General features: G+C 39.9%; 2 protein-coding genes across 23 annotated transcripts in view; one reads left to right on the forward strand and one right to left on the reverse strand.

Annotated features, from left to right (window-relative positions):
* The window catches only part of Trip4 (thyroid hormone receptor interactor 4), a 79950-nt gene extending 79059 nt beyond the window's left edge, over positions 1–891 (reverse strand). For 4 of the 6 annotated variants that reach the window (XM_006511298.4, XM_030244464.1, XM_030244463.1 and 1 more), the window contains exon 1: positions 455–891. The gene's annotated coding sequence lies outside the window, so the exon portion shown is untranslated. The remainder of the gene's footprint in view (positions 1–454) is intronic. The other 2 variants (NM_019797.4, NM_001357872.1) reach the window with 1 other exon arrangement.
* Positions 892–983: 92 nt separating this feature from the next.
* Positions 984–20761, forward strand: part of Csnk1g1 (casein kinase 1, gamma 1) — a 136048-nt gene continuing 116270 nt past the window's right edge. For 5 of the 17 annotated variants that reach the window (XM_011242704.2, XM_011242703.2, XM_011242708.2 and 2 more), the window contains exons 1-2: positions 987–1184; positions 13020–13084. The gene's annotated coding sequence lies outside the window, so the exon portion shown is untranslated. Of the gene's footprint in view, positions 1185–1303; positions 1679–13019; positions 13085–20761 lie in introns of those variants that run through there. The other 12 variants (XM_011242706.2, XM_030244226.1, XM_011242705.2 and 9 more) reach the window with 6 other exon arrangements.

Raw genomic sequence — 20761 nt, forward strand, 5'->3', positions numbered from 1 at the left:
TGGAGTTACTATCCTCGCTTTTCCTCTGGAGTCTAAGCATTACAGGTCTGCTTGTCATGTCCAGTAAATGAGTCTCCTTGCCTCCCTTCCTTTCTTCGATGCCTGGGAATCGAACTAAAGACCTTGGGCATGCCAGGCAAGTTTTGTATCACAGACCTAAATCCCCAGCCTAAATGAGGGTTTTTATGGACACCTTTCTTAGTCACCGTATAGGTATGTTGGTTTATTCTGATGGGAGGCTTAGTTGTCTTCCTACTCAAGCGAGATTACCGGCATTCTTTGTCTCCCCCAACTCCCCCGTTTTATGGAATAACAATAATAATATTACTCTGGTCAATTTTCATAGACTCAAATATAGCTAGGTTATTTCCAGGTCACACATAAAAACGTTAAATCCTTAAAAAAAAAAAAAAAAAGAAAAAAGAAAAGACAAGGTAAGACAAAACTTTCTTACCCACTTCACTGTTCGACTTCTGGAGCCGGTTCAGAACGAAATGCATGCAAAAGTCTGGTTGAAACGACAGGAAATCCACCAGAGGGAGATGCTTGCTAGACAGTGAGAAAGAAGCTCCCGCAAGGGGCCTGGAGAGGAGCTTTGGGAGGAGCTGCCGAGATGGCCCAGGATTCCAGGAGGTGTGTGTAGTTTGGAGCTGGTGTCAGAGACCAACTGATGGAAGCAGCTACGTTGGGCCTACTACCTGCTGCAGCGAAGGGTTTACCTGGCCTAACATTGTAAACTAAAGGCCTAAAAACATTTCCAAATGAGAAAACGAAGCTCCCAACCCACTTACCAACAGTCCCCGAAGAAATGGGGGGGGAAGGGGGGTATTTAAAGGCACTTCCGCTTAGCAACCCCACGCTGTTGCTAAGGAGGGGCCGCAGCATTAACGACCCGGAAGTGGTGGTCTGAATTTCACAGCGACGACAGGGGTTTGTCCTATCAGAAGAACGAGGATGCTCTGCGGCTCCAGGAGGTGGGTGGGACCTGCATTAGTACTTCCGGCTTGGCTCGGCCGCCCCTCAACTGGTCTTCCCCCTCCCCTCCGCCTCCTCCGCTCCCTCCGCTCCCTCCCGCTCCTGGGAAAGCAAAGCTGCGGCTTAAGGGGTGGTTGAGAGAAGCAGTAGGCGCCTCGGGGAGGGGACCGCGCCCGCCCCCTTGGAACACTGGAGCACCGCTGATTTAGGTAGGTACTCTGGCTTCGACTGGGTCTGGGAGACTGGAGTCTGAGATGTGTGTGTGTGTGTACGTGTGTGTGTGGGGGGGGTGGGGTGGGGGCTTTAGGAGCCCTTCGCTGGGGCGGGGCAGTGGACTCGGGAATCCCGGGTGGGGCGCGGGCCTGTCCGTGGAGGGTTGCGGGGGCGGGACAGAGGGACCAGGGTCCCTGCGTGCAAAGAGTTGCGGGTTGCGGGTTAGACCCGGTCGCAGGAGGCGCCCTTTCTGAAGCAGGGACTTCGGCCAATGCAGACCGGGAGTTTCCCACCTGGAGTGCCAGCTCCGAAAAGAAGGGGGAGCATCATCCAGGGCCGAAATCAAGGGTATAGACTTGGAGAGGTGACTGTGGTCATCCTGTGCTTCACATTGTCCGCGTCCCGGACTCTCTGTTGGGACAGAGCCGGGCTTCGAGGGCTTGTAAGGGTTTCGTGTCGGCTGGGCACCGTGGAGCCGCCCTTGGCAGAGGTAGGGCAGAAGAGTGGGTAATGAGACCTCCCTCCACCCAACTTCCGTGCGCTTCCCCCGCTTCTTCCTTTATTGCTCTCTCGGCAGGGCGCCCTATAGGAGCGTTGTCCCCTAAGTGGGTACGCATCACGTCGTAAAACAAGAGTGTGAAACTGGGTTTGTTGCCCCCGGATGATTTTTCGGATATTTGCAAAGTGCCAGAATGGCATATTCTAGCAGTCTCCCAGACCGATATGAGTCTGGTATGAATTTTCTTAGAAAATGCAATACTGGAAGGCATCTGACTATATTCAAACGTAGCCTTGTAAATGAGCATGCTTTAAAAAAACCACTAGGAAATCCATATTTAGAGGTCTAGATGAGACATGTTTAGGCAAGCCTTTTTCAACCTCTTTCTCACCTGCCAGTAATCCTTTTGTGGTTTAAACGAATTAGAAATGCTATCTTCATTTTGTTTAAGTGACTGAATTGTAGGAAGTATAGTATATGTCTTAGAAGAACTAGTGAACATTTAGAGAGACAAGGGACAAGAGTCCCTTTCCAATGATTGAACTCTCTCTTAATCTTTTAAGGAGATAATTATGTTCAAGTGGAAGTATTGGCTTTGAGAAAGATAATTCTGGGAATGAACCCGCCTTTGCCTCTTAACTAGTTGTTGACTTTGGTCAAGTCACAGACTAACAGTTTCAGCCTCTTCACAAGGAGGAATTAAATTCTAGTCAGTGTCAAAAGAGAGGTGATTACTTATATAACTCCATTTAAAACAAGCACCTTTGAATTTCAAGGTTGTCATTAGTCAACATAGTTAAGGGAGCCCAACTTAGTGGAAGGGGATTTTTGAAAAAGAAACTGATAATATTCAAATAGTATACGGCAGGAATTCGAGGTTTGGGTTTTTTGTTGTTGTTGTTGTTGTTGTTGTTGTTTTGTTTTTGTTTTTGTCTCACACACACACACACACACACACACACACTCACGCTCTGGCTGGCCTGGAAGTCACTCTGTAGACCAGGTTGTATTGTACTCACAGAGCTCCGCCTGCCTCTGCCTCCCCAGTGCTGGGATTAAAGGCATGCACCACCACTGCCCGGCTTTATTATTCTTTATTTTGTAGTTCTGAGCATTCAGTTCAGAACGGTCTCACACAGTTTTCACTATTGAGATACAACTTTAGATCCTAGAAATTGATCATATGTAGCATAAAATGCAATTATCAATAGTTTCCTAAAGCCCATATTAAGTACAATATGTTTATTTTTTTGAAATGACCAAAGTACATTTTATAGGTTCTTCTCAGATAATCTTTATGCTGTTAGATATAGCATGGATTGAAATAAAAAACATAAGTAACTTACTTAAATCTTAAATCACGTGTCTTCTTAATGGAAGTTAAACTTGGGGCATAAAATAGTAATTGTAAGGTCAACATCACTTGCATGACCCATCTTAGATTATAAGATTAGCAAAACTTAGTTTTGTTTTGTTATTTTGAGACTGACTTATCATGTAAACTCAGGCTGGCCTTGATCGTGAGATACTCTTTCCCCTGGAGTGTTGGGGTTACAGCTGTTTGATAATTCACTTGACTTCTAGAAAATTCTTATATAAACTATAAAATGAATAAATGAAAATACAATAAATTCCTCCTTCTAAATCATTAGTAATCAGAATGTAGAAATGATTTTAGAAAATGAAATATTGACATATGCTTACTTGCCTTGTGGATTTAAAATTGTAGTTCTTTGTAGCCTGTTTGTTTGTTTGAGACAGGGTTTCTCTGTGTAGTCCTGGCTGTCCTGGACCCTTGGTAGATCAAGATGGCCTTGAACTCACTGAGATCCACCTGTTTTTGACTCTCAAGTGCTGGGATTAAAGGCATGTGCTTCCAAACCCCATTTATTGATGGATTGGTTTTTCCTCTGTAGCCTATTATGTTGGTCTTTTCTTTTCTTTTTGGAAAAGGGTTTCACTGTGTAACCTTGGCTGGTTCAGAAATTGTTTTGTATAGCAGATTTACTTGGAACTCACAAAAATCCGTTTGCCTCTGCTCCCCAAGTGCTGGGACTAAAAGCAGGCATCATCACAGCTTCTGTTGGATTTTCGACTAACAGGTTTTCTTTCTGGTTAGTAATCTTTTATATATACTTTAGTTATGTACTTTTATTTTATGTGCATTGATGTTTTGCCTGCATGTGTCTCTGTGTGACATCTTGGAGTTACAGACAGTTATGAGCTGCCATGTGGGTGCTAGGATTTGAACCTTAGTCCTCTGGAAGAGCAGTCAGTACCTTTAACAGCTGAGCCATCTCTTCAGTCCCTGTGGTTAGTTTAAAACATTTCAAATATACTTTATATTCAAAGGGGCTGAATATAATAACATCCTTTTTTTTGTTTTTGTTTTTTGTTGTTGTTTTGTTTTGTTTTTTGAGACAGGGTTTCTCTGTGTAGCCCTGGTTGTCCTTTGACTCACTATGTAGACCAGGCTGGCCTCGAACTCAGAAATCCGCCTCTGCCTGCCTCTGCCTGCCTCTGCCTCCCAAGTGCTGGGATTAAAGGCGTGCGCCACCACGTCCGGCTAAATAACGTTTTAGAAGCAGGGTTGAAATTATGTTTTGCTCTGATTGAGGCTTTTTGGTGTGGTGATTCAAATTTCCAAATGGCGTTTTTAAAGGGAACATTCTTAAATTCATATCTAGGTTTTTTGGCTATGTTTTTTGAGTTGTTATTTTTCATTACTTAAAGTTGAAGTTATGTTGTCTTGCTAGCTCTCAGCACTGTCTGTCTTTTACCTGTCTTTTTATAAAATGTTAATCCATTTATTTTTCATATAAGGAATAGGATAATAGCTATTTGGTGTGAAAATTCTGCCTAAATTATATGCCACAAATACAAAACCATTGGATATACTTTCCCTAGTGATCTCTTCCACAAGAAGTCTGTGACCAAGCCAGAGATCTTTGCAGTTGTCAGTTGTGGAATTTGCTGGTGAGGGAATCTAAGAACTGTTGACCCTTCTTGAACAGCTCTTTGATGATGTTAAAAAGTTTAGGCATAATAGAGGAGATGTGTATAAGGACATAGACACATACATTTGTACATATGCACAATATAGTAAAATCATAGAATCAGCACAATAGTTAGTTATGTTGTGGTGCTGTTAAACCAGGAGCAAAAGAATTACTGTGGAAATGTTAAAAATAAAAAAAGTCCAGAAACTACTTTGTTTTTACTGTAACCATGGGACTTTTCTCTCCTGAGCTTGTTCCTACCTTATACCGTATTTTATGGAAATGGTTATTTAGCTTCTAATTAAGTTAAATAATCTTTATATTAAGGCTATTAATTTTTAATATTTATGTTAGTATATAAAATAACCTTTATATTAAGATATAAAATAGAATGTAGTTAGATTTTAATGTCACCAGTTTGGTAGTAACTGCTTCAGTGGCTTTACATACATAGTAGACTTTCCTGGAAGAACTTTGGATTTGTAGAATGATAGTTTTTCCTTCACAGCGACTCTATCCACTGGGGCCTAATATAGAATCTCCGAGAAGCTGGGGAGAGGAAAAGAGTGAATTTGCTTGAGAATTACCATTTTAAGTTTTATAGATTTCTTATTTAGAAAGCTAAATTGGATTTTGACATTATTGGGATTGTGTTCAAGATGGACTCAGGGAAAAAATGAGTTGCCATCTGTTTCACATTCCTTCTTTCCTCCCCCTCCCATGTTTTGTGGCTTTGAATTCATCAGATTATTTTTCAAAAATACAAACCCTCAGTAGATTTAGATTATATAATATTAATACGTAACTAAATAACATGGATTGTTATGTTGCGTTATATAGGACAATAATAGACAATGCATAAAGGTAATTGTTGAATTATTTAATGTTCTGGATTTGGCTTCAAATTTGCTATATAGTCAAGGCTGGCCTTAAACTTTTGATCCTCTTGTGTTATCTTATAAGTGCTGAGATTGCAGGCCTGTGCCACCAGATCTGGTATTGCTAAGCCATTTTTGTCATTTCCACTTACTATAGTTTAATTGCTGGTGAAAGCTATGTTTTTTTTTTTAAGGAGTATATTAGAATAAATGGTGGTATTAGAATAAATCTTTATTGATTCGGTAGATCACAACCTGAAAAACAAAAGTCTGCTCAGAATTTTTATTTAGTGACAAACACACTCTAATTTATACTTGTAGCAATAGTTTTTCCTTACCTATATACCTATGGCTTTGTTTTAATCTAAAATGTATACCCAATTCAATTTGGATTTTTTTGACAGGCAGGTGCAGGGCACATTTGAATCTAAATAAATGCCAAGCAGGGGCAATTAGGTTTCCAGAACTGAGAAAAAGCATACTTTGCTGAGTATAGTAGTTGGTACTTAGCCTGACCTTAGAGACCCAGGTATCTTTGATAGGCTGTAAAGCAGAACTAATGTGATATCCCAGAAATGGCCTGAAGAGAGAGCCATCTGGACAGAAGAGACTCATGCTTTGTCTCCAGCAGGAATGTTCTGGTGAGGTAGGAAGACAGATGGACTATCCCTACACCACTGTAGTTTGTCCCTCACTTAGAAGCTTCAAGTGGGCAGCGTAGTTATGTGGGGCTGGGATGCCAGGGATAGTAATTTTTTTTTTTTTTTTTTTTTTTTTTTTTGCCTGTCACAGTGGAGGTGTGGACATTCTGGGAAACGATTCTCTCTTGGCTTTTATAGCATGGCCAGAGAAGGAGGGTAGACACAATAGCTGTTCCTCTTTCACCAAAGAGAATTAGGTACAGCATCTCTCTTAGAGTGCTTGGGCGGTGCTTAGTGCTTACCACAATTTGATGTCTTCATCAAAGTGCTGCATAACTTTTCTAGGAAACAGCATTGGATCTGTGTTGATTTCTGCCCCACATAGCTCCTACTCTAGTAAAAGAACTTGCGGGCCTCTCAATGAAAGTGTTATGGAGGTACATCTCTCTTCATAGTTTTGAGATACTACTGGTCACCAGTGAGGAAGGGTGTGTGTGTGTATGTGCACGATGCACACTTGAATGGCTATGATAATCAGATTTAATTTCTGATTCCTAAATCACTAAAGATTACAGTTTCTTCCAGCTTCCCAGTTGAATTTTTTGTCCATTTCCCAGTGGTCATCCTGATGTAAGATGCCAGTGAACAGAAGACTGGTGGATAGCAGGAAGATGGAGTATTTTTTCTTTTAGTTTTTTAGAATTTCTTTAGTCCAAAGTGATACCATCTGCCCTGTATTGTATGATTGTGAATGCCTTGCTGTGTTTTCTTGTGTGTGTTTCCAGTTCATTACTGGGGGGGTGTGGGGGTGGTTTTGAGGCAGGGTTTCTCTGTGTAGCCCTGGCTGTCTTAGAACTCACTCTGTAGTTCCAGGCTGGCCTCGAACTCGGAAATCCACCTGCCTCTGCCTCCCAAGTGCTAGCATATTAATAATTTTTAACAGTTTAGACTTACAGAATTATTGAACAGATAGTATAGAGAATTCCTTTTTTTAATAGTTTTGCCCCATATTTTATGTTAGTGCTCTGCATTTCTTACAATTAATGAATCAGCATGAAGGTGCATTAAAGATAACATAATTATCTTTCAGATAGTTTTGCCTTGCTTGGTTTTGAAGGCCTTTAGAAACACCTATCATTTCAGTTTCTTTCTCCCACCCCTCTTGTGAGACAAGGTCTAACTCTGTATCCCTGGCTGGCCTGGAACTCACTATATAGATGAGACCAACTTTGAACTCAACCCGCCTCTGCCTCCTGAGTGCTGGGACTGAAGGGCAACACCATACAATTTGGTTTTCCCTTTCCTTTCCTTTCCTTTCCTTTCCTTTCCTTTCCTTTCCTTTCCTTTCCTTTCTTTTCTTTTCTTTTCTTTTCTTTTCTTTTCCTTTTTTTTCCTTTTTGGAGAAAGACTTTCATGTAGCATTTCTCAAATGCTACAGTATAGATGTGTGTTCACATATGGAGGCCAGAGCTCCAAGTTGGCTATCATCAGTTATTCTCTATTTGTTTTAATTAGCTAGTTTTATGTGCATGGATGTTTTGCCCGCATGTGTGTCTGTGCAAACGTGTGTTTGGTACTCTTGAAGGCCAGAAGAGGCTGTCATACCCCTTGGAATTATAGCGGGTTGTGAACTGCCATGTGGGTGCTAGGAGTCAAACAAGATCCTCTGGAAAGTCAACCAGTGCTCTTAACTGCTAAGCCACTCTCCAACCTTTGACTTCATGTTTTGAGACAGGGTCTCTTACTGAGCTGAGGACTTACCTGGCTGTTAGGTGCCTGGCAACACAGGTTGAGAGCTCCAGAGATCTTGTTTTTCCTTCACTGTGTTGGGATTACACATGTGAACCTCTGTGCCTGGCCGTTTTGTTTTGTTTGTTTGAGACAGTCTTTTATTTTGTAGCTCCAGATGCCTGGAACACGGAGGTCTACCTGCCTTTGCTTCCCTAGTGCTGGGATTAAAGGCACACACCATCTGATTGGCTTTTAATAAAAAAGTGCTTAGATCTTAACTACCAATAAGCCATCTTCTCAGTTCCTTTCCTTTTGTTTTATTTTATAATATGTATATTGTTACAAGTCCTTTGTCACATTTTCCAACTTTTTTGTCGTGATTATCTTTTTAAAAATTTTTTTTGTTTTGTTTTGTTTTGTTTTGTCTTGTTGAGACAGGGTTTCTATGTGTAGCCTTGGCTGTCCTGGGACTCACTCTGTAGACCATAGACCAGGCTGGCCTCGAACTCAGAAATCCACCTACCTCTGCCTCCCAAGTGCTGGGAATAAAGGCGTGCGCCACCACTGCCCAGCTTAAAAAATTATTTAAGTGTATGTGTGAGAGAGTGAGAGAGAGCACATATTTATGAGTATGAGAGGGAGGAAAAGGGGAAGGATACGTGTATATATGTGTACCAGTGCCCATAGGTACATGAGTAGATTTATCTCTGAGTTTGTGGCCAGCCTGGCTTACATAGCAAGTTCCAGGCCAGCCAGGACTAAATAGAGAGACTGTGTCAAAACAAAACAGCATTGAAAATGTTAAGAGCATATGCTTGGGAGGCCATGCTACAGTGCTTATGTGGAGGTCAGAGGACAGCTTGTGGGAATCAGTTCTCTCCTTCCACTGTGTTCAACCTGGGGGTGGAATTTAGATCATCAAACTTGACAGCAAGTGTTCTTATCCACCGAGCCATCTCACTGGCCTGTTTTAAAATTGTATATTTTATTTTATTTTACTTGGGGCTGGAGAGATGACTTAGAAGTTAAAAGCATTTGCTGCTTTTAACAGATGACCTGAGTTTGGTATTCCACACATGGCAGTTCACAACTACCCCATAACTCCAGTTCCAGGGGATCTATGCTCTCCTCTGTCCTCTGGGGACATTGCATACAAATAGATACATACACACGCATAAAAAAGAAAACTTTGTGTGTGTGTGTGTGTGTGTGTGTGTGTGTGTGTGTGTATACATGTATACATGTGTGAGAGGGCACCTGTGTGCAGTTGGTTCTCTTATCTCACCTCTGCCTGTGTTCCCAAAATAGAGCTCATGTTATCTGGCTTGTGTGGTAAGTAAGGCTCTTACTCAGTTGATAAAGGTATTAACTTGGGGGGCTGGAGAGATGGCTCAGGGGTTAAGAGCACTGACTGCTCTTCCAGAGGTCATGAATTCAATTTCCAGCAACCACATAGTGACTAACAACCATCTGTAATAGAATCTGATGCCCTCTTCTGGTGTGTCTGAAAACAGCTACAGTATACTCATATAAATGTAATAAATAAATCTTTTAAAATGTGGCTATATGGGCCAGAGAGATGGTTCAGTGGTTAAGAGTACTAGACTGCTCTCCCAAAGGTCCTGAGTTCAAATCCCAGCAACCACATGGTGGCTCACAGTCATCCATAATGAGATCTGATACCCTCTTCTGGTGTGTCTGAAGACAGCTACAGTGTACTTATAATAAATAAATACATAAATACATAAATACATAAATAAATAAATCTTTTTACAAAAATGTTGCTATATTTTAAAAAAAAGTATCAACTGAGCCATCTTGCTGGCCAACTTTTAATTTTAAAAGAGATTATTTGTTTCTGTGTGTTTTGTCTGAGTGTATTTTGTGTGCATCATGTTCCTGCAGTGCCTGTTGAGTCTAGAAAAAGACATCCCCTGCATCTGGGGTTTTAGATGATTGTGAGTTGCTATGTGGTGCTGGAAACTGAACTCAGGTACTTTGGAAGAGCAGCCAGTGCTCATAACCAGTGACCCTTTTCTTCACCCACCCCCCATTTTTAATGCTTATGAAGTTTAATTATCATTTCCCCTCCATGGATAGTTCTGTGGGTCTTAAATCTTTGAAGTTATTGCGGAGCCTAGGATTTTCTCCTGTACTAGTTTTGACATAATCATTTTGCTGCTTATTGTTAGGTTTATGATCATTTTTGAGTTAACCTTTGTGAAAGGTTTAAGAACTATGCTTTATTCTTATTTTGGCCTGTGGATACTCTTTTCTTTGGGTCTTTGTTGTTAGTGTTAGGTATTGAAACCTGGTCCTTGGGCTTGATAGATCACACATATTCTTGCCCTGAGCCAAATAGCTAGATTCTAAAAGCAGTAAAATGATGTCCCAAGACAGTTCTCTCATAGCCTAAGTGTTAATTGCTAACCAGATATTCTTGTAGTTGGCTTTATAACTGTTCTGTCCTCCTATACAACACCTTGATCTCCAAAACATCTTCATCTTAGTTGGTATCATAATATCTAAGTATTTTGATTATTTATGATACAAATATGATATTTAGTGGGGTCTCTTGTCCTCAACCTCTCCTGACTTCTCCCCCTTTTTATATTTTTCTTCCTTCCTTCCTTCCTTCCTTCCTTCCTTCCTTCCTTCCTTCCTTCCTTCCTGTTTGTTTGTTTGTTTGTTTGTTTTTAGAGACAGGATTTCTCTGTGTAGCCCTGGCTGTCCTGGAACTCACTCTGTAGACCAGACTGGCCTTGAACTCAGAAATCCACCTGCCTCTGCCTCCCGAGTGCTGAGACTAAAGGTGTGTGCTACCACTGCCCAACTTTATTTTTATTTATTTTTATTTTTCAAGGCAGGGTTTCCCTGTGTGGCCCTGGCCTTCCTGGAACTTGCTCTGTAAACCAGGCTGGTTGTGAACTTAGAGATCTGCCCACCTCAGTCTCCTGAGTGCTGGTATTAAAGGTGTGTGTCACCATTACCTGGCATCCCACCCCCACCTTCATTTTTTGTTTGTTTGCTTTTTTGTTTGTTTTTTTCGAGACAGGGTTTCTCTGTGTAGCCCTGGCTGTCCTGGAACTCACTTTGTAGACCAGGCTGGCCTCGAACTCAGAAATCCTCTTGCCTCTGCCTCCCAAGTGCTGGGATTAAAGGCGTGCGCCACCACGCCCGGCCCCCACCTTCATTTTTGAGGCATAGTTTCATGCTGGTCTCTAACTTTCGAGAGGAGGAAGACCTTGAACTTGTAAATCTCCTGGCTACCAAGGGCTGGGTCTACAAGGTGTTTTCCTTCATGCCCAGTTTTATGTAGATCTGGGGATGGAACCAGGGCTTTGTGCATCTAGGCACATACTCTACCAACTCTGGTGTTCCCATCCTTTGTTTTTATAGTTAACAACAGACTCAAGGAACTATCTGTGTGAAAGCCCCTAGGTTCTCCAGAGATGGATGCTCTCCAAATCAGCCACTATGTAAGCTCACACTATGAAATCCATCTGGCTAATGCTTCTGTTTCATAGGTTTCAAACATTATGAACCTGGGCTATGAGGTGTTGCTGTACAGGCCTAAAGACTTGAGCTTTGTGATCTGAGTTTGATCATGTGGTCTCATGTAAAGATAAGAGAAAACTCCATGAAGTTGTCCTCTTAGCTCTGAACACATGCCATGAAACATGTTCAGCTCCATACTCATCATACACATATGGAATTAATAGAATTTAAAAATCAAAATATATTTTGAAATTATAAGGCTGAAAGAAAGCATGGAGAAAGTCAAGTAAGACACGTCCATTTTCCAGCTGTGACTGATGTAAGTGCAGGAAGCTAAGCCGTTTTCTTCGGTTGTATAGCTAGTTAATGAATAGGACAGAATTTCAGGCCTCCTGACTTTGAATGTAGTCCAATTGCTGTTATAACTAAATTTTGAGGGAAAAAAATAGTGAAGCTATAAAAGACATATTTTCCAAGAAATGTAAGTAGGCCATTTTACTATTGTGGGGCAAGAGAGATAGTGCATTAGTTAAGACCACTCCTAACTCTTGGTGAGAACCCAGGCTTTTTGTTCCACTATCCACATAGTTCATATCCTTCTGTAACTGTAGTTATATGGGATTTGACACCCTCTTCTGACTTCTGAGGACGCAAGGTTCACAAACTCACACACATTTTTTAAAAAATGTCTTAAACTGTTGTAATAATTTTCTTTTTCTTCCTCTCTTTTTCTTCTTCCTTTTTTTTTTTCATTTGGTTTGTTTTCTTTTCTTTTTGAGACAGAGTCTCACTATGCATACCAGGCTGGCCTTGAACTCAAAAAGATCTGCCTGCCTATGCCTCCCCAGTGTTAGAATTATAAGCCTGTGATATTAGCTTTAGTTTCTAGCAAATTCATTATGTTTCATATTCTAGGCAGAAATCAGCAAGTACAAAAATAATGGTGAGGTTATCATATCCTGTGTTTACAGACATTTTGCTGTATTAAAATGAACCTAAATTTTTTTTTGCAGAGTGGAGATAACCTGTTAATATTTAATAAATGGAATAAAGCAACAGCCGAATTTTGCTTTCATGTGATAGTATATTTATAAAACTAGAGTGGGGTGTTATGTAAAAATTTAAAGTACAGAGTAATATGCATCTGGTGAATTCAGGGCTTGAAGGATGCACATCTGTTGAGAAAGCAAATCATACAACTATTCAGAGCTTTAGCGTCTTTAAATGTGTGTACTTTGATTCTGTAATTGTTTTTGAAACAGTCTTTAATTGATTTAGAAAAGCTGTTTGCTCTAAGGAAGCAACTTGTGAAGCCATTTGGAAGCCTTTTAATTATTTTATTGTTCATATCATTTTGGAATATTAATGTTTTTTCTCCAGCTTATCTATGGGGAAGGAAGGAGCTAACTGACTAAAAGAAAAAGTTTATTTGCATAACTATATTTTAAAAGGAAAGAATGTAGTTTCTTGAATTGAATATACTAGGAATATTATTAAGACTCTGAATTCTAAACTGAATCAATACTCAATGAAGAACTAATGTCGGAGTTGCTACCATGTATCCATTCCTATCCTTGTATTATAGGGATACAAAAATGAAGATATGGTGTGTACTTTTATTAATCAAGTTGAAGAAACAAGACTTCAAAGGTAGAGTAACAGTTAAGTGCAAACTTGATGTGGTCTCTGAGTACTGCAGGAATATAAAGGAGAGAAAAATCCAATATTCATAATTCTGATGGGAAGGATAGTCAAACTAGAGAGTTTCAACACTGACCATGGATTCACCTGGGCAAGCTTAGTCATCTAGGGGGAAAATATCTCCATTCATTCACTGGAGACAGAATCTTTGTATTTCTTCATGTTTTCTCTGTGGCTTATGTTGATCTCTAACTCAAACATTTCTGCTTCAGTCTCCTGAGTATGGGAACTATAGATGTGCGCCACTAGGCTGGACTTTTTCTATAGATGTTAAAAACCTATTCAGGATCTGCTGAGATAGCTTTGAGGGTAAAAGTCCTTGCTATACAAGCCTCAGAACCTGTGTAAGATGGAAGGAGAGACCCAGCTTCACAAAGCTGTCCTCTGTCTTTCTTCCACATGTGCACTAAGTCATGTAACCCCCCACCCCACCCCCACACCAATAAGCAGATGTTTAAAGAATGAGTCTCTTCAAGGTGTTTGCAGTGGGCAGGCAGTATTGAAAACCATATGCTTAGATGATAGCTATTTTCAATTAATTAATTATAATTAATAGTTGTTCCAGGACAAGGTTTTCTGTAACTTGGGCTGTCCTGGATCTGTTGACCAGGCTGGCCTTGAATTTACAGAGTGCTGAGATTAAATAGATAACTTTAATGTGCCAACTGCCATCTGGCTAGATGGTTAGATTTGATTTGGTAAGAAAAACAGACTAGAAGAGGGTTAATAGGGCATATTCCAAGATTAATTTGGTAAAAAACCATAACAACAACAAGAACAAAATAAAAAAAATAAAACTATAATATAAGGAGAAGTAAATACAGGGTGACAGAATAGAATCTGGGTTTTTTGGTGTGTGTGTGTGTGTGTGTGTGTGTGTTTCAAGACAGTTTCTGTGTACAGCCCTGACTGTCTTAGAACTCTCTCTTAGTTGCCCTCAGACTCACAGAGATTCATCTGCCTCTCTCTCCCAAATGCTGGGATTGAGGTTGTATGACACCACAGCCCAGCTAGGGTCTTGCTTTTTGTTTTTGTTTCTAAGTGGTGCTGGTGGCCTTGGACTTTTTTTTTTTTTAATCTCAGCTCTTAAGTGATAATTGTCTTAATTTCTACCCTGTGATTTCTTCTTGGAGTTATAGGCTTTTACGTATTTGCCTTTTTGTTTGTTTGTTTGTTTGTTTGCTAATTGTCTAATTTTATCCCATTGTATTTATAAAAGATATGTCTGTCTCTTAAAATGTATTGACCCTAAGGCCAACATAGTTGCTTGAATTTTGTTTTGTTTTTTTGAGATTGAGTCTTACTGTAGCCTTGGCTGGTCTGGTACTTGCTATGTAGATCAAGCTGGCCTCAAACTCTATGCCTCCACAGTTGCTAGAATTAAAGGTGTGCACCACTAGCCTCTGCAGCTATTCTGTCTTGACTAGCAGCATCAGCATCAACTGGAAATTTATTATACAGATTCTTTTGGGAGGGCAAATACCTAAAGTTGTTTTTTATATATATAACATTTATGGTGTGTGTGTGTGTGTGTGTGTGTGTGTGTGTATGTGAAAGAGAGGGGGGGAGGGAGGGAGGGGGAGAGGGACAGAGAGAGCAAGCGTGAGCAAGTGTACATGTCACAGAATGTATATGGAAGTCAAAGGACAGCTTGGGGGAGTTGTTTCTCTCCTAAGCCATTCCTCTGCCCAAGAATTTCTAGTAGCAGATATGAACTCTTAATTTCCAAGCCCAGCTTATTTTGCATGAAATGTATTTGCAAAGTCAGGTGTTCCTGGTTCTTTTCTTCTTTCTTGATTTTGAGGCACAGTCTTAGGTATCCTCATCTTATGTAGTTGAGGGGTTTGGGATGATTTTGAACTCATGGATTATCTGATCCCCCAAAGACAGTAGACAGGCAGACCCTGGTGACCTTGAACTATTCTTCAACCTCAGACTCTTGAGTGGTAATTGTCTCATTTCCTTATAATTTCTTCTTGGAATTGTTAGTCATGAATGTGTCCTTTAGCTTTTATGTATTTATGAATTCTGGGTTTTTTTTGTTTACTAATTGGCTAATTTCATTACATTGTGATTGTAAAGAATATTTTGTATGATTTGCCTTATAAAATATATTGTGCTTTGTGACCTATCATACCTTGTGTGTACTATTTAAAAAAAATGTGTAATTGGGGGCTGGTGAGATGGCTTAGCAGGTAAAGGTGCTTGCCTCAGACTTAGCAACCTGAATTCAATCTCTAGGACCCACAGGGTGAAAGGAGATAACCAGTTCTTACAAGTTGTCCTCTGACTGTCACATGTGTGTTGTGGCATGTGTGCATCCACATGCACATACACAAATCAGTGCAGTTTATAAAATTAAAAAAATTTAAAGTATTTTGTAAGGGAAGACTTCTGTGTAGCTTACATTTTTTCATATCATATCTTTTTATAATTTTTAGTTTCTGTCTCTTTTTGCAATTTTTTCCGGAAGTTATATTTTCTACTCATTTTGCTTCTGTATATTCTTCTTCTCCCTAATAGTTATTATATATAGAATGTACTTCCAAGGTGTATTTTAAAGTCATTATTATATGTGATTATTGAAGCCTATTTTGGAAAAATTTTCTTAGATACAGAAAAGGAAAAATGGAAAAATTACAAGGGGGGAGGGTAGGGGTCATTAGAGTTGGGGAGAGAAAGAGAAAGACACACACACACACACACACACACACACACAACTCTGCTAGGTTTGGATGTTTTGTTTTGGGTTATTCCCAAAGTGCGTCTCAATTAACAGCTCTGTTTAGCTTTATTGGCTAAAGTAGGAGCTGAGTATCTACTCTAGACGTGTGAGATTCATTAAATATAACTAGCCTTTAATAGAGAACACCTACTTTTTGCCGCACTTTATTTAGTTCACCGTTTCCTTTGTTCTTGAAGTTTTCGCCCTCTCACAGGCAAGGCTGTACTGTACCCTGAGATTTAGCTTCTTGTTAGGACAGCACTGACAACATAAATGTCTTTATGTACTCAGCTGTGATTAAACTAAGCCTGAAGCCCGGTCCTTGAATGCTGCTTTGTAGTTACTGAGCATACTTTCAATCTAAGTTGCCACACTTACCAGTACTGATTTCAAGGCCATTGGGATTTGTGTGGAGCAGGTTAGGAAAATGAATTTTTTTCTCTTTAATTAAAAAAAAACAAACAAAACTTTTAAAGGTTTTTCAAGCATTTTATAACTTATATTTGAATATGCCTACTAATTTATGGTTGAGAAGTGTTGACTTGGGGCAGGGGCTCACCTGTGTTTAGAATTCAGAATCTTTAGTCCTTGTTCTTTAACATTCTGTGCTCCTCCTCTTCATGAGGCGTTCTTTGCTATTCAACTCGATTTTCTTTTCATACTGAACTATATAAGGATATACCAGATTATTCAGATTCATCAAATACTTTTTTTTTTTTTTTTTTTTTTGGTTTTTGGTTTTTTCCAGAGAGGGTTTCTCTGTGTAGCTCTGGCTGTCCTGGAACTCACTCTGTAGACCAGGCTGGCCTCGAAATCAGAAATCCGCCTGCCTCTGCCTCCCAAGTGCTGGGATTAAAGGTGTGCCCCACCACTGCCCTGCTCCACTTAGTTTTTAATACTCAAAGTGTATTCCTTATAAGATCTCACTTCTAGGATTACCAGTCACAGAAATGGGCAGATCTTGTTATACTTTAAATGGAATGACCAGAAGAGAGTTTATACCTCTAGTTGAGATTATTCTCTGGTGTGCTTTATAAGAAGGGACATAATACATGGATAATTTAGTCATGAAAATTTAAAGTTCCAGTCCTAGAAACAGGGCATCATAGAATTTAATTTTTCACTAACTATAGCATATATAACATACATGATTGTTTTTTATAACATTCTGAATTTAATGTAACTTAGTTGTAATGACATGTAATGACCTGGAACTAGCTCTGTAGGTAGAGTAGTATTACTTTTGACATAATGTGTATTTTTCCTGTTTTATGTGTATGTAAAAGCAGTACCTACATGTGTATGCATGTGTGTATGGCATACCTCTTTCTAAATGCGTGTTTGTGACGGGGTGCACCTATGCATGTGGATGCCAAAAGAAGAAATCAGGTCCCTCTGTCCCTCTTTACCTTACTGACTTTAGACACAGGCTCTCTCACTAACCTGGGAGCTTAGTCTTTTGGCAAGGCTTTCTGACCAGCGGAGTTCTGAGGACCCACCTCTCTCTGCTGTCCAGTGCTGGGTTGCAGGCAAGCTCAGCAATGCCTAGCTCCTTTTAGGTGGGTGCTTAGGATTTGAACTCACATCTTTGTGTTTTCATAGTATGCATTCTGTGTTAACTGATCTTCCTAGCCTCACAAATTTTTTTTTCCATTGAACTCTTGGTTTTTTTTTTTTTTTGAAAATATGATTTTAATTTAAATAGTAACATTCAACTATTATAAATAGTAATATTCAATTTGTCAAGACTTAAGTATTATAAGGTGCTACAAAACTAAAACATAGTCCCTACCAAATGCGCCAATGTTTTAAAACTTTATAATAAAGTATAAATACTTTTATTTATATAGATAAATTGTAACAGTTTGATATTTTGTGAGTTTTTTTATTTGTTTGTGGGTTTTGTAATTGTTGCTGTTGTTATTTTTGAGACAGTTTCAGATAGCCTGGACTGTCCTTGAATTTTCATCTGTGGAATTTTGTTACTGTTGATGTTATTGATTTTCTGAGGGTTGATTCTTGTTTGCTTGGTTTTTGTCAGGGATTCTCTATATAGCCTTAGCTTTTCTGGAACTAGTTCTGTAGACCAGGCTGGCCTCAAATTCACAGAAATCCACCTGCCTCTGCCTCCACCTGGCCAGGAAAATTTCCATTTTCACATAGCCCAGACTGTCATTGAATTTGTTATTCATGTGGTTTTGTTTTTGTTGCTGTTACTGATTTTCAGAGTTTCAGGTAGCCTGAACTGTTGTTGAACTTACCATGTGCTGCTGCTGCTTCTGTCTCCATTGTACAGATGCCTGTGAAGGCAGGGGTGAACCTCGGGTGTCTTTTTCTCAGCAGCCTTCCACCATGTGGTTTTTGTTTTGTTTTGTATTGTTTTAGTTAATTTTAATTGTGTGTGTTGGTGTGAGTGTTGATGTGAAAGCCAGAGGTGTTGAATCCCTGTAAAGTTGGAGTTACAATTATGCGCTGACTGATGTGGATGCTGGGAACTGAACTTAGGTCCTCTGCAAGAGTAACACATGGTCTTAACCACTGAGCCCAAGATTTATTTATTTTTATTTATATGTGTATTTGTGTGTGTGCATATATACCCTCAGAGGCCAGAAGAGGATGTTGGATCCCCTGAAGGAGGTGATACAGGTAGTTGTAAGCTGCCCAATGTGGGTGTTGGGAACTGAACTGGGGTCCTATGCAAGATGAGTACACATGCTTTTCTTAATTTATTTTAGTAATTTAAACAGGGTCTCAATGTACTGTAGCCTTGGCTGGCCTGCCTCCCCCTCTTAAGTGCTGGGATTAAAGGTGTGTACCACCAAGGCTGACACTCCTTAAACTTTTTTAGATTTACTTGATTTTATATGTATGAATGTTTTACCTGCATGTATGTATATATATATATGTATATCATATGTGTATGTGGTGCCCACAAAGATTAGAAGAGGTAGTCAGAACCCCTGGAAATGAAGGTTGTGAGCCATGAAGTGAGTACTGGAAATCAAAGCTGGGTCCTCTGGAAGAACAGCTATTGCTTGTAATGCCTCAGCCATCTCTTTAGTCTCAAAGATTTGTTTGATTAATTGCTTGTTCATTTGAGACAGGGCCTTATTATATAGCCCTTTGTCTAGGACTCACTTTGTACAGCAAGTTGGCATTGAACTCAAATAGACCCACCTGCCTCTACCTCCATATGCTGGGCTTAAAAGCATGAGCCATCATGTCCAGATCATATACATAAGTACAGATGTCCTTGTAGCCCAGAGATGTCAGATTCCCCTACAGATGGAATAACAGGCATCTGTGAGTGTGTGATGTGGGTGTTGACGACTGAACTCAGACCCTCTGTTCTTAACTGATGAGCCATCTTCCCCTCTTTTACCTTTGCTTAAGAGACAGTGTCTCTCTCTGAGACCTGGGACTTAACACTTCATTAGGCTAGATTTACTATCCAACCAGCCCTAATGACTTCTCTGCCTCTGCACTTGAGTTATAGTTGTGTGCCACCATGCCTGTCTTTTTACTTGAGTGCCTGAGAGTAAACTCAGGTCCTTATGCTTCTTCACTAAAACTTTTTACACTGAACCATTTCCACAGCCACCACCATACTATACTTCTTTGATCAAGGAATTTGGCTGAGAGTCATGGTACTCTCCTGGGTGCTAAACTTGAGAGCAAACTTACTAGCGTGGGATTGGTTTTAAATAATGTTTCCCAAAGCAGTGCTAAAATATAAGTTTGGGTTTTATTTGCTCTGTTTGTGGTGGTCTAACCTTTTTTTCCCCCTCTTAACTTTCATTGCTGCAAGAAATGCCTATTTTACTCAGACTCTGTGTGTGTGTGTGTGTGTGTGTGTGTGTGTGTGTGTGTGTGTGTAGATACTGACATATCTATACTACAGTATTCATTGGAGGTTAGAAGACAACTTTTTTGTTTGTTTGTTTTTTGTTTTGTTTTTTTGAGACAGAGTTTCTCTGTGTAGCCCTGGCTGTCCTGGAACTCACTTTGTAGACGAGACTGGCCTCCAACTCAGAAATCCACCTGCCTCTGCCTCCCAAGTGCTGGGATTAAAGGCCTGTGCCACCACCGCCCAGCTAGTGGAGCACTTTTCAACTAATGATTCTGGTGATCTAGATTGGCAGCTGTAGCCCTGACTGGCCTAGATCTCACTGTGTTGCTCTATGTGGGATTGAATCCAGGACTTCATGCATACTACACAAGCACTTTACCAATAGAGCTAAACTAAAGTTCTAGCCCCATATTATTGTGATTAGTACTGCATGTAGACTAAAAAGTCATGCTGAGGCTTTTACAAATTCAGTATGGAGTCACACGGGGAAAGAAAGGAAACGTTTCTTTTCTTTTCTTTTTTTTTTTTTTTTAAAGATTTATTTATTATATGTAAGTACACTGTAGCTGTCTTCAGACACTCCAAAAGAGGGCACCAGATCTCGTCATGGATAGTTGTGAGCCACCATGTGGTTGCTGGGATTTGAACTCAGGACCTTCGGAAGAGCAGTCAGTGCTCTTAACTGCTGAGCCATCTCTCCAGCCTGGAAAAGTTTCTAGTTGTATTCACTGTTAAAAATTGAAGGGGATGGTGAAATTAGATTTGTTCTTGTTCTGTGGCCATTCTTAAGTTACCAATAAAGAAATTGAGGTGTATATGTTCTGATGTTCCTATTTCTCTGGATTTGCTACACCTTGTTTTACTATTTCAACCATTCTGTGAGTCAGCATTTTTCTCCTACCTTGATCTTGTGAAACCATTATTATTTCTCTCTCAGATATGTTGAAACAATAGTCATTTACTTGTTAGTGATTGCAGCCCACTTCCTCTTACTAGCATTTTCTAATATTGGGATTGCATTGGTTTAGGTCATAAAGTATATTTGAGTAAA

Source organism: Mus musculus, chromosome 9, assembly GCF_000001635.26.
Source record: "Mus musculus strain C57BL/6J chromosome 9, GRCm38.p6 C57BL/6J".
Lineage (NCBI taxonomy): Eukaryota > Metazoa > Chordata > Mammalia > Rodentia > Muridae > Mus > Mus musculus.